This window comes from Ranitomeya variabilis, chromosome 8, assembly GCF_051348905.1.
Source record: "Ranitomeya variabilis isolate aRanVar5 chromosome 8, aRanVar5.hap1, whole genome shotgun sequence".
Lineage (NCBI taxonomy): Eukaryota > Metazoa > Chordata > Amphibia > Anura > Dendrobatidae > Ranitomeya > Ranitomeya variabilis.
Window position 1 is genome coordinate 9,019,380 of NC_135239.1, and position 14,726 is coordinate 9,034,105.

The following is a 14,726-nucleotide window of genomic DNA, read 5'->3' on the forward strand; positions in this document are numbered from 1 at the left end:
GCTGTAAACCAAACACTACAATGGGCTGTAATAAGCCGGACACTACAATGGGCTGTAAACCAAACACTACAATGGGCTGTAATAAGCCAGACACTACAATGGGCTGTAAGCCAAACACTACAATGGGCTGTAATGAGCCGGACAATACAATGGGCTGTAAACCAAACACTACAATGGGCTGTAATAAGCCGGACACTACAATGGGCTGTAAACCAAACACTACAATGGGCTGTAATAAGCCGGACACTATAATGGGCTGTAAGCCGGACACTACAATGGGCTGTAATAAACCGGACACTACAATGGGCTGTAATAAGCCGGACACTACAATGGGCTGTAAGCCGGACACTATAATGGGCTGTAATAAGCTGGACACTACAATGGGCTGTAATAAGCCGTACACTACAATGGGCTGTAATAAGCTGGACAATACAATGGGCTGTAAACCAAACACTACAATGGGCTGTAATAAGCCGGACACTACAATGGGCTGTAAACCAAACTCTACAATGGGCTGTTTAAGCCGGACACTATAATGGGCTGTAATAAACCGGACACTACAATGGGCTGTAATAAGCCGGACACTACAATGGGCTGTAAGCCGGACACTACAATGGGCTGTAAGCCGGACACTATAATGGGCTGTAATAAGCTGGACACTACAATGGGCTGTAATAAGCCGGACACTATAATGGGCTGTAATAAGCTGGACACTACAATGGGCTGTAATAAGCCGTACACTACAATGGGCTGTAATAAGCCGGACACTACAATGGGCTGTAATAAACCGGACACTACAATGGGCTGTAAGCCGGACACTACAATGGGCTGTAATAAGCTGGACAATACAGTGGGCTGTAATAAATCGGACACTACAATGGGCTGTAAGCCGGACACTACAATGGGCTGTAAACCAAACTCTACAATGGGCTGTTTAAGCCGGACACTATAATGGGCTGTAATAAACCGGACACTACAATGGGCTGTAATAAGCCGGACACTACAATGGGCTGTAAGCCGGACACTACAATGGGCTGTAAGCCGGACACTATAATGGGCTGTAATAAGCTGGACACTACAATGGGCTGTAATAAGCCGGACACTATAATGGGCTGTAATAAGCTGGACACTACAATGGGCTGTAATAAGCCGTACACTACAATGGGCTGTAATAAGCCGGACACTACAATGGGCTGTAATAAACCGGACACTACAATGGGCTGTAATAAACCGGACACTACAATGGGCTGTAAGCCGGACACTACAATGGGCTGTAATAAGCTGGACAATACAGTGGGCTGTAATAAATCGGACACTACAATGGGCTGTAAGCCGGACACTACAATGGGCTGTAATAAACCGGACACTACAATGGGCTGTAATAAGCCGGACACTACAATGGGCTGTAAGCCGGACACTACAATGGGCTGTAATAAACCGGACACTACAATGGGCTGTAATAAGCCGTACACTACAATGGGCTGTAATAAGCCGGACACTACAATGGGCTGTAATAAGCTGGACACTACAATGGGCTGTAATAAGCCGTACACTACAATGGGCTGTAATAAACGGGACACTACAATGGGCTGTAATAAGCCGGACACTACAATGGGCTGTAAGCCGGACAGTACAATGGGCTGTAATAAACGGGACACTACAATGGGCTGTAATAAACCGGACACTACAATGGGCTGTAAGCCGGACACTACAATGGGCTGTAAGCCGGACAATACAATGGCCTGTAATAAGCCGGACACTACAATGGGCTGTAAGCCGGACAGTACAATGGGCTGTAAGCCGGACAATACAATGGGCTGTAAGCTGGAAACTACAATGGGCTGTAATAAGCTGGACAATACAATGGGCTGTAATAAACCGGACACTACAATGGGCTGTAAGCCGGACAGTACAATGGGCTGTAATAAGCCGGACAGTACAATGGGCTGTAAGCTGGAAACTACAATGGGCTGTAATAAGCTGGACAGTACAATGGGCTGTAATAAGCCGGACACTACAATGGGCTGTAATAAGCTGGACAGTACAATGGGCTGTAATAAGCCGGACACTACAATGGGCTGTAAGCCGGACAGTACAATGGGCTGTAATAAGCCGGACAGTACAATGGGCTGTAAGCTGGAAACTACAATGGGCTGTAATAAGTCAGACACTATAAAGGGCTGTAAGGCCGGTTTCACACGTCAGTGCCTCTGGTACATGCAGTGACAGTTTTCTCACGTACTGAAGACACAGACACACGTAGACCCATTCAAATGAATGGGTCTATATAGATGTCAGCATGTTTTGACGGATCGTGTGTCCATGTGCAAAGCACACAGACATGTCCGATTTTACCTGGACACATGGGCCGCCAAACGTGCTGCACACGTGCACATAGAGAACAGTGTACACTGTGCACTGTGCGCACGGACGGCCATGGGGGAAGCAGCGCTACTGTAAGCCGTTGTTCCCCTGCGTGTGGTGCTGAACACGGCTTTCATCCATTGTCCCCTGCTGTGCCGGCGAGCAGGGGAGAATCAATGGAAAAAAAATTCACAGGTGCGGGCTGCTATTCTCAGGCTGGTAAGTGGCCATGGATATGGGCCCCCCAGCCTAAAAAAAGCAGCCCACAGCTGCCCAGAAAAGGCGAATCTATTTGATGCCAAATTGTCATTTTATTGTGTCTCTTCTTTGAATATTTTTCCTCCCCCTCCCTACAGGGTTGGATAGAGATAGGAGGGACAGCCGACAGGTTATAGGGTGCCATACTCCGCTGATAGGAAGAGTTCAGTTTAGTGTCAGGTACAGGCACCTCCTGGTATCCTTTTTAAATGGTGGTAGTGGTCTCTGATTATCACTTTACTGTGTTAAGACGTTATTAAAGATAATTTTTAAGTACAGTTTTTTACACGGTGAAATTTTTGTTTATATGGTTCTGTACAGGGAAAATCCATTTTCTAGCTGTGATTTTTACAGTCAGTCCCACACAGTAATCCATATCTAGAGGAATTTACAGTTTACAACCGGGAGTGATGCTAATGTGACCACTCCCGGCTGTAAACTACTGGTGAATGAATGAAATTCTGGGAGTGGAGCTTCAGTGAATAGCGGTGACGTCACCAAAACTGCGCTCCCTGGCGGCCTGAACTAAAATGAATGAACCGTATTTGCGTGGGTTTCCTCCCATACTCCAAAGACATCCTGATGGGGAATGTAGAGCCCCAATGGGGACAGTGTCGATAATGTCTGTACAGTGCTCTGGTATATGTTCATGCTACATAAGCAATAAAAAAAATTCTATTTACCCTTATTATTTTCTGTATGTGACTTTATTCATCTGGACCTACAAAGCTCGAGTGGGGAATATTGCGTTAACCCTTGGAAACCATCGTCCTCTGTGCGCAGGTGGCTCCTCGTATCAGGCAATCAACAGGAGCAGCCTGGCTCCAAGCTGGGAGCATCAGACATGAAGGTCGCACAGCCCCATCCAAAAATCTGATTACTTTTGTGTCTCGCTATCTGAACAGCGATGATTTTTCCTCTAAATTTGGTGACGCACAAAGTCTTCGTTTTCTCATTAGGTTTCCTTTCTCTTCTGTTTGAATCCACATTTTACATTAAATACCAGGATGTTTAACCAAAGCTTTGCCCCTGTAAATACATATTTCCCAAATATATCCCAAGGTAAAGGCCACCATTCACCAAAGTCTATTTTCCAGGAACCGTCTTTTCCGGTGTCTGTGGCCCAAGCACTTGGGTTTTCTGCACCGGGGGAAACATTTCATTTGCTGCACAACCCGCCCATGCTCTGCGCTTAGAGTTTCCTTATTTTACTTCATACTTTTCTGACCATCACATTTCATTGCAGCCTCATTTTTGCTTCCTTGTTTATACACACATTCTTATACAGACACAACATTTCAGGGTATAGGGTGACCCCGATGGACTTATCGCTACCATTAGCTTTAAAAACTATGGAACAATGATACAATAATTCAATATAAATGTAACTAATTCATGAGCCCTAGCCGTAGAGTCTGTGCAAGTCTTTCACTTAGACGGCTGTTCTGCTGCCTCAGACTCCGCTCATTTCTGATTCCCTGCAGCTACAATCATAGATGACAATCAACCACTGAACATATTCTAAACTCCTGACAACTGGATGAGAATAAAAACAGTGACAACCACTCGTAACCTAGAAATGTGGTGAGTGCAGTTGTCACATTTCCGTAGAGGAAAGTGATGTGACTAAATCCTAAGGTAAGTGTCATGGTTGACATCTTTCTTGATTGCTACCGTCGTTCTGCATTTTATTACACGTAGTCTAAGAACGTTTTTTTAGGAATAACTCTATAAAATGAGACTTATAGTGATGCTGAAAAGAAGAATGAGATCAATACAGTAAGGAGAATGTGCTGGAAGTGTGAAAATCAACGCAGAGCGCAATCTACTCACTTGTGAAAATGCTAAACTATGTGCGAATTGTTCCAATGGATCATTTGGGATCAATCTGCACATCTGAAAATATAATCTCCTACACATGTACTCGGCTTCTTCTGCGCCCGTTCTCAACAATGGCTCTTACTGTTTGCGTTTAAAAAAAAATGTAAAAGGCACAAAATTATTTTTCCCCAGAGCAAAACAGGTCACTGAAGAAAGCAGTTAACTATAAAGTCGCCCGAAAGTCGCCTGATGCCATGACTGCAGCTCCGAGCTCTCACATTCCAGCACTAAAATCACCCGTGGTTTAGGAAATCCTAAATCATCTGTTCCTAAAATCCAAATGTTACTATTGCCCCCACGACGACCACTCCAGGCCTAGACAAAGAGGGAACCCCGGAGTGAAGGTGCTCCTCGCTGTCTGCAGCCCAATAGATTGCTCAGGAAAAGTGGTGAGCGGATTTGCCGAAAATCAAATTCAGAGGATTCAACTGGTAAATTGTAATTTGTTGAGTTTATTCTCTTCTCTCCAGACCCTGGACCATAGAAATGTCGGCTAAAACATTTTAAAAATCATACTCTCCTCGCATCGGTCACCTCTCCCATCATCATGTAGAACAGGCGGCAGCTTTACTCTGTCTTTTGGCATATTTGGCAGCGTAGACTAGCCCTCGTCACGTCATGGACACCAACGATGCTGGAAGAAGGCGTTAGAGTAAAGACCAGAGCGGGGCTGCGCAGTGGGCAGGTGAGTTTTTAAAAATATATATATATTTTTAATGCTTTCTCAGTCACTTAAATTCTAGTAAAATGGTCACTGACCGGCCGCCATTTTGTTCAATTGGCACACAGCAAATTGCATTAAAAATTGGAATCTGTTGAGTCCGTTTTCATGTGTCCAAAGTGAGATCCCAGAGGTGGGGTAAAATTACCCTGCACAGCTGCATTCTCCAGGCAATGATCAGACATGATCACACTGTATACAGAGTGCTGCACCCAACCATAAAGAACGGAGGAACTGCCCAGTTTCTCTCCTGTTATGGGGGCACTGTGGTATCTTTTTATAATTCCTAAAGATCTGCATGTTTTGTATTCACGTCTGCATATGATATTTAGATATTTTTCTACATGTCTGTGTTCTCTCCCTATTTATTTTCTCAAACACAAGAAGGAATCTCTGGAGATTTTTTTGAATATACCAATAATAGAATTACCTCAAGGGAGAAAGGAGAGAAGATGGCGCTGAGAGTAGTAAGCTTACAAAAAGAAAGATTAAAATAAAAAAAAACAGGGAATTTGCTCTCCTTATGAAGTTGTGCATATTTGGGCAGAATTCTTAGAAATGCATGAAATAAATCCAATAGGTGCAGTCAATCTGCTGCGCTGATGGAAAGTCTTAAAAGGGAATTCCGGCAGTGCATAAAGAGGGCGAAGATACCAGGTGAAGGGCACTCCCTTGGTAGCAGATCAAATAACCAAAAAAGCACCAGAAGAATGAAATAAAATAATTTATTTAAAAACACAACATGTTTCAGCCACATCCAGACTTCCTCAGGTGTCAGGCTGGTTACAGCCGAAACACGTTATAATTGTTATTTCATTTTATTCTTCAGATACTCTTTTGGTTATTTGATTTCATCTACTACCGTGGGAGCGCCCTTTACCTGGTATCTTCACCCTCAAGATCTTTTTGAAACATTTATTCTTTTCAAACCTTTTTTGGCTAAATAACAATATTGCAGAAAAGCGTCTGGTACAAATACCACTATGTGCATCCATCCCTGGCTAACTGTGATGAGTGGGTGTTTGATGGAGTCAAGGATGATGTGTGAGACCCCACAATGTGTCTCTGGCAGCCACATGGGGAATAGATGGAGCGGGCGTCGAGCATCCGCACAGGAATGGGGATCGCTGGGGGTGTCAGGAGTCGGACTCTAAAAGGTATCACCTGTTAGATGAGTGATCATTTCTTCACCCCCCAGGTCCTTTGAGTGCGATGGCTTGTAAGTTACGTGATTAAAGATGGGCATGATTAATAGAGGTTGAGTCTGGAGTGTTTCTCCTATGTGACCCATGGTACCTCAATCCACCATTGCCATAGGTACGTCATACAAATACTCGCTCCTCTCAGTGGTTTTACTTATATTGTTAGGGTCGCAGGATCTGCAGAATCTGACGCGGAATCCTCCTTCTGTGCCAATTACTAAAATAACCTTCTTAATGCAAATTACAAACTATCAGAAGTATTAGGAAATTCTAAGGAAACCATAGTGTAATCCTATGCCTATTGATTACAGGTGTGCAGGGATCACCACATCTATGTAACCCCCCTGTGTATCAACCACAGAAAATGGCAAGTTTTCCAAAAGTGACAAGTTTTCCATTTCCAAATCTGTGACTCTTGGCTAATGAACGTTGAGCAGAATATCCTGGCAAAGAAATCCTAAATGTGACACCTTAGAAGAATCGCCGTGTCCATATGGTATGGGTTACTGTACATTATCGCAGGGTGAAAACACCTGGACTGCCCCACAAAAAAATCACTGAGACCAAAGAGGAAAGAAAGGGAAACATATTTTTTTCACAAAATTTCCACTTGAGCCAAAAACATTTCTGGAAAGGAGACGTATCAAGTGGTACAGAAAACATTTCATATCATAGATGTTGAATATTTCAGTGTTATGATCCATTTTTTAGCTTGTGGTCGTTCAAAAAAATAGAATTTTAATACCAAAATAACATTTATAGAGCAAGTGCTGGAGAATTTATTTTCCACGTCTGTTATTTCACAGAGGTGAATGGATGGCTCCAGTTCAGACATAAGGACGTGTGTTTTTCTAGCTCTTACATTTATTGGGTCGGGACCAGTGCATTGCCTGATGGACGTCTCAGGAGGCTTTAGGCACAGAAGTGTGCTGCATCGGCTACACATCTTCCATTTAGGAAACCAAGTTTGTTTTCCTCATGAATAAGCCAAACGTACTAGAAAGAACAGTAACAAAGTGCGACTCATTATGTTGAACCCCAATGGGGGGCTATAGAGCAATCATACACTTGCCGCCAAGTTTCCCTACAGATTACAGCTGATTACCGGATGCACTGATACAAGACATACATGATTATCTTGTCAAGATGTCTGGCTGACCAGAGTGGACAGCCCCTTTAGGTCAGATATAGCTCGAATCAGATGACTTTTCAGAATAAGTAGTCATGTGAACATGAAGAATAACATTATTTATTGACACTATATATCGTTATCCTGCATTTTCACCAGTTTTGCCCTCGGCAGGCTCCACCTGTAATATTCAGTTGCCTCTGAGCTAGTGGGAGGAGACCAGATGATGTCTATAACGTGACAAGGGGCATTAGCCGTAAGCGAGGTACTTGCCTTTCACGCCACGATACGCTACATGATAATGAGGGTCCTGGCTGGACTTTGTCTACAGGGGCGCTACACCCTTGCAGGCCACATGATGCCGGTGACTTCGGCTGGTCAGGACCAGATGTTGTCAAGTTCAGTGAGGGAAACCACCAGTCAAAATAAATTGTCTTTTACTGAACATCAGTGTAGGGAGGAGGATGCATAATGGATGGCGGGTGGGAATCTTCATGGACGCTTCTCTTAACACACGGAGCATCTTCATACACATTCTCTCTCGCCTTCCTAAACTCACTCAGTTCTTCCTCAGGTAGATCCTGTGTCTTCACCACCACCCAGCACAAGGCTTCAGGAGCTTCCCTTGTCCCCAACAACGGCACTAAAGTCCAGTAAGTGGCAGTCCTAGACTTCAGCCTGCGGCTCCACTTCCTTTTTCCCTTAGAGGAGCTACTGATGCCACCAGGGCCTTTACTTAACTTCTCCACTTGACGGCGCCTTGGAATTACCTGGGCACTCTCTTTATCCCACGTTTTCTGCTCTGAGGCGTCCCGTTACCTCTTTGGCTTTCGAACTTGGGGTTGTCCTGCTAAGCCTCCTTCCCTGGATCCTATCTCTGGTAAATCACTCACTCTGTCTATCACTTTTCCCCATCTTTACTCTGGATCTCGCTATCTATTGTCTCGGTCTCCTCTCACTTCATGGACACCGACTTCATGCAGCTCGGCTCGCTGGTCAGACGTTAGGTCTGTCTCTGCTGTATACTATACTATATACTAGGTCATATCTGAGCCCTGACAGGAAACTCCCTCTATCCCTTAACCTTAGCCCCTCCCACCCTGGGCTAATCCCAATCCATTAACCCTAATTGTGCCTAGCAACCACTTAGTACTAGGCAGAACACAACTCTCTCACTATCAACACACATTACTACGCATCACATCACATTACATTAATACACATATATCTACAAGGGGGAACGTGGGCAAAACTTCCATCTTCTTACAATGTCTTCCACACACAGCAGATAAATAAAGAAATTGCTGTGGATATGATCCATGCTGCTGAATAAATGTAGGTCCAGATGTATTTTCATATAGAGGATGGTGGTTTATTCCACAGCCCACAAATATGAGAGATTCCTGCTCTTCTGTCTCAATTTACCACATGTTCAGAAGAAGCAGCAGCATGGAGGACAGTAGTGTAGTACTGCAATACCGAACAGTGTATCTGTGAATCCATGTCTAGAGTGATATGAAACACTTACTAAAAAGTAGCCACATAGAGGACATTACACAGCAGTAATAAGCATTGTGGCAATGAATCCAAAATTTGGATGAGGTACAAGATTTAGTAGAAAGCAGCATTGTGAACATTATACTGCAGAACTGAGCCGAATAAATGTGAATCCATACCTGGGCTGAGATAAAAACACTTAGTAGAAAGCAGCATCATGGTGGACATTATACTGCAGTACTGAGCAGTGTATCTGTAAATACATACCTGGAATAAGATGAAACACTTTCTAGCAAGACGCAGCATGATGGGTATTATAGTGGAATCATGAGCAGTGTAGTGGTGAATCCATACCTGGGATGAGATAAAACACTTAGGAGAAAGCAGCATCATGGTGGACATTATACTGCAGTACTGAGCAGAATACATGTGAATCCATACCTGGGCTGAGATAAAACACTTAGTAGAAAGCAGCATCATGGTGGACATTATACTGCAGTACTGAGCAGTGTATCTGTAAATACATACCTGGTATAAGATGAAACACTTTCTAGAAAGACGCAGCATGATGGGTATTATAGTGGAATCATGAGCAGTGTAGTGGTGAATCCATACCTGGGATGAGATAAAACACTTAGTAGAAAGCAGCATCATGGTGGACATTATACTGCAGTACTGAGCAGAATACATGTGAATCCATACCTGGGCTGAGATAAAACACTTAGTAGAAAGCAGCATCATGGAGGACATTATACTGCAGTACTGAGCAGTGTATCTGTAAATACATACCTGGTATAAGATGAAACACTTTCTAGAAAGACGCAGCATGATGGGTATTATAGTGGAATCATGAGCAGTGTAGTGATGAATCCATACTTGGGATGAGATAAAACACTTAGTAGAAAGGATCAGCATGGTGGACATTTTACTGCATGACTGAGCAGTGTATAGGCTATTTATTTTCTTTAATACAGGATGGATTTTCGCTGTATTTCAGAGGGGATGATATTTTAGGAGGCATGTCAGCCGCCATTGACATCTGTTTTATAACCTCATCTGGCATTTCCTTATGGATGAAATAAAGCTCTTTTTTCCCCCAGTAACAGCGCCATGCTTGTCTAGAGGCTGATTCCAGTATTACAGCTCAGCCTCATTCATAGGCAGCTGATATAACCTGGAAAATAATCTCTCCGCAGCAGCAGCTGACCTGCTTGTTGATTGTCCCCATGTACCACTAGGAAAGTTTTTGATAAATTGCACTAAGTAAAATTGAACTGAAAAATAAGTGAAAGCAGAAGAAGGTAATAACGATAAATTACAGAGATGCTGGATTTTACAGTTGATGATTCCAGCAGAAGCCTCCGCCTTCAATAAAAATAGAATGTTTTTTTTTCTTTTCTTTTTTATTTGCTAATGTTTTAGGTTTGGAGAGAAACAAAAAGCTTTTACATTTTAGTGGGTTGAGCTGTCGTAACAATTTATAGGAGTCATGTCTGTACCAGCAACACATGCCAAATCCGATGAAACCAATTCTTATTTCACAAGAATAAATCAGATCTCACTTTTATTTCTACATTCCATGAAGGAGAGAAAAAAGACAATCTGCGCCCTGGAATGTATGATCTGCTCCAATTCCATCTGCTCTAGTATCTATTTATCTATGTATCCATATATTATCTATTATTTATCTATTTATCTACTGTAATATCTATCATCTATCTATGTAGCCATATATTATATTATTTATCTATCATGTCTATCTCTCTATTATTGATCTTTTATCTATCAATCTATTGTGGCACAGCTGAGAATGACAGGGTTAAATCCCAGCTCTGCAGGGTCTGGACTAGATGCCCCTGTAGGGTTCTGCTGAGAACCAGGGAGTAGGATCATGGAGCGTCAGTCTGTTGGATGCTGAGATGAGTTGAGTGCACTACTACTCAGCCGGTGAGTGACCAGCCAAAATGTGAGCTGTAGTTGAGAGACATGTGTCAGGCTTTCTCTCTGTATGGAGACTGTGCTAAGCAGTCAGTGAGAGCTGCAGTGAACCATGTGCAGCCGCAATCTGCTCAGTGTGAACTGTCCCTGGAGTTGATTACTTCTATTTGGCGCTGACAGCTGCTGGAGCTCAGACTGAAGGGGATATTGAGACTGGTGGATTGTGCCTTTTCTGTGTATGCAATGAGCTCCGGGAGAAAGGACAGTCATCTGTTCAAATGAGTCATCACTGACATATGTAATCACCGACAGAGTGCAGAGAACCACAAGTATCAGCAGTGTGACGCTAGTCACTACTCACGGACAAACCATGAGGCAGAAAAGTCAGACGTTCCCGGGTCAATACCGAGACAGCATGTAGATGACAAGGAAAAAGACAAAGTCACGTCATAGTCCAGGGTTAATAACAAGAGATAGCGGATCAAAGCCAAAGGAAAAGACAAAGGGATAGTCAGAACACGGTCCAAAGGTTCAGGCAGCAGAAGATCCGAACTCAGAACAGCAGAATCAGACTAACACTCACCAGGAAGCACAAACTACATCTGCAGGGATCAGGGGCAGACAGCTCTTCATAGCTAGGACAATATCTGGAGCAAAGAACACCTGGAGAAAGTCTCGTACCTCCCAGTCACAGATTGGACAGTTGAGCTATTTATCTATTTATTATCTATCAATATATCTATTATCTATCCATTATCTATTATATATCCATATATTATCTATCTAAATGTTATCTGTATATCTATTATCTGTCTATCATCTATCCATTATCTATCTATTATCTATGATCTATCTGTTATCTATTATCTACAGTATATATTGTCTATCTGTTATCTATATATTAGCATTTATTTATATATTATCTATGATCTATGTATCTATCTATCTATCTATCTATCTATCTATCTATCTATCTATCTATCTATCTATCTATTATCTATCTATCATTTATCTATCTATCTTCTATCTTTCTATCTATGATTTATCTATATTACTTAGTGGGTTTACGCAGTGACATTATTTCTAAGGTTTTCTATACCATTACAAGGAAACCTCCTACATTCTCCTATCGGAAAGTTCTAACAATAGCCACATCTGCTCATCTTTCAGGTGGGGATAAAAGGGGCTCAGAGATCATCTAGATGTAAGATTCTTTTTTATGTTATTTATAAATGTAAATATCTCAACTTTTGTATCCGGTTGTTATAGAAACAGAATATAATCTGATCTGACCTCTGCGCGAAAGGAACTGACAATCAAGAAGAATTGTAAATACATTTCAGAAATAAAGTGAGCTTCCACAATTGGATATAGAAGGAGCGCAGCTTCCATTTATTCTGGATGGTAGGAGCCGACAGGTTCAGGACGACAGGGACCGCGCTGCAAATGAGTGAGATGTGACAAATGTGACAAATGTGACAAATGTGACAAATGTGGGTGTGAATGTCTGTTATATGCGCAGGGAGTGCACGGTCCACAGTCACACCGGCCTCTGGAGCTGAAGGTCCCGTATAGTAAGATACCGGTATTATCAGGTGGGGTAATGACACCGGATATTGCTCTAATGATACGATCACTGAGCACTACTATTGGATGGACATGGAACCCTGCACAGAAGAAGCCTATCCGTCCTCTGAACACAGAAGGGAAAGGGACACTTTCCTCCATAGTCAAGGAAGAAAGAATTACTGGGCAGTACCTTGGCTCAGTGGGTAACACTGTATGGTGGCTCAGTGGTTAGCACTGCAGCCTTGCAGCTTTGGCATAATAATATGTTCAAATCCCACCAAGGATGATATCTGTAAGGAGTCTGTATGTTCTCCCCGTGTTTGTGTGGGTTTCCTCCAGTTTCCTCCCACACTCCAAAGACTGGTGGGGAATTTAGATTATGAGCCCCAATGGGGGCAGTGATGGTTATATCTATAAAGTAGTTCCGGCCCAAATAAGGAAAAAGTGATGAACTTCAGTAAATTTTAGTTAAGATACAATAAAAAAATGTTTGGTTTACTAAATCCTGACATTCACCAAACCATCGTTATCTTAGGGACTGCCCCTTTAAGCACACTGTATGATGGGCATAGTGAATGCACGGGACCTCATTTTCTATACGCCTGTACGGTGCACTGCACATGAGCCGCCGGAGCTTCCTGTACTTTTTTTAAGATCAGTGATCAGTTCTATAAGTTCTGTACAGTCATTTGTATCTGTACACTGTGTGATGTCCATGCAAAGTGCATTACCCCAATGTTGTGTCAGTCTCCATCCTGTGCCAGCAACTGCGCTGCTTCCACCCAGTTACAGTCTATGTGCTGCCTTTATCATGTGCCGTTGTCTGCATTGTCTCCATCACCTGCCAGTCTCTGCTCTGCCTCCACCATGTGCCGGGCACTGCCCTGGTTGCCCATCTGCTTTAAAATGAAATACATACCCGTCCTCTCCACAGTGCTGCACGGCCCTACATCTCCTCCTCTTCTCTGTCTACCATAATACCCGTCCTCTCCACAGTGCTGCACGGCCCTACATCTCCTCCTCTTCTCTGTCTACCATAATACCCGTCCTCTCCACAGTGCTGCACGGCCCTACATCTCCTCCTCTTCTCTGTCTACCATAATACCCGTCCTCTCCACAGTGCTGCACGGCCCTACATCTCCTCCTCTTCTCTGTCTACCATAATACCCGTCCTCTCCACAGTGCTGCACGGCCCTACATCTCCTCTTCTCTGTCTACCATAATACCCGTCCTCTCCACAGTGCTGCACGGCCCTACATCTCCTCTTTTCTGTCTACCATAATACCCGTCCTCTCCACAGTGCTGCACAGCCCTACATCTCCTCCACATCTCTGTCTACCATAATACCCGTCCTCTCCACAGTGCTGCACCCTAACTGTCTTCTACACAGTGCTGCACCACCATACATCTCCTCATCTCTGTCTACTACCCTACCCGTTCTCTCCACAGTGCTGCACTGCACTATATCTTCTTATCTCTGTTTGCCGCCTACCCATCCTCTCCACAGTGCTGTATGGCCCTACATCTCCTCCTCATCTCTGTCTATCATGCTACCTGTCCTCTCCACAGTGCTGCACTATCCTATATCTCCTCCTCATCTGTCTACCACCCTACCTGTCTTCTACACAGTGCTGTGCCGCCCTACATCTCCTCCTCATCTCTGTCTACCATAATACCCGTCCTCTCCACAGTGCTGCACGGCCATACATCTCCTCCTTATCTCTGTCTACCATGATACCCATCCTCTCCACAGTGCTGCACTATCCTATATCTCCTCCTCATCTGTCTACCACCCTACGTGTCCTCTCCACAGTGCTGCACCACCTTATGTCTTCTCCTCATCTCTGCCTACCACCCTACCCATCCTCTCCACAGTGCTGCACTGCCCTATATCTCCTTCTAATTTCTGTCTACCACCCTACCCATCCTCTACATAGTGCGGCACCCCACTATATCTCCTCCTCATCTCTGTCTACTACCCTACTAATTCTCTCCTCAGTGCTTCACTGCCCTATATCTCCTCATCTGTCTACCATCCTACCCATCCTTTACACAGTGCTGCACCTCCCTACATCTCCTTCTCACCTCTGTTTACTACCCTACCAGTCCTCTCTACAGTGCTGCACCACCCTACATCTCCTCCTCATCCCTGTCTACCACCTTTCTC

The 14,726-nt window shown here is 43.7% G+C and overlaps 1 long non-coding RNA gene across 1 annotated transcript in view; it reads right to left on the reverse strand.

Moving 5' to 3' along the window:
* The window catches only part of LOC143788870 (uncharacterized), a 31,241-nt gene extending 21,818 nt beyond the window's left edge, over nt 1–9,423 (reverse strand). The window contains exon 1 of the long non-coding RNA XR_013218739.1: nt 9,320–9,423. This is a non-coding gene — a long non-coding RNA (uncharacterized LOC143788870). The remainder of the gene's footprint in view (nt 1–9,319) is intronic.
* Nucleotides 9,424–14,726: the final 5,303 nt, after the last annotated feature.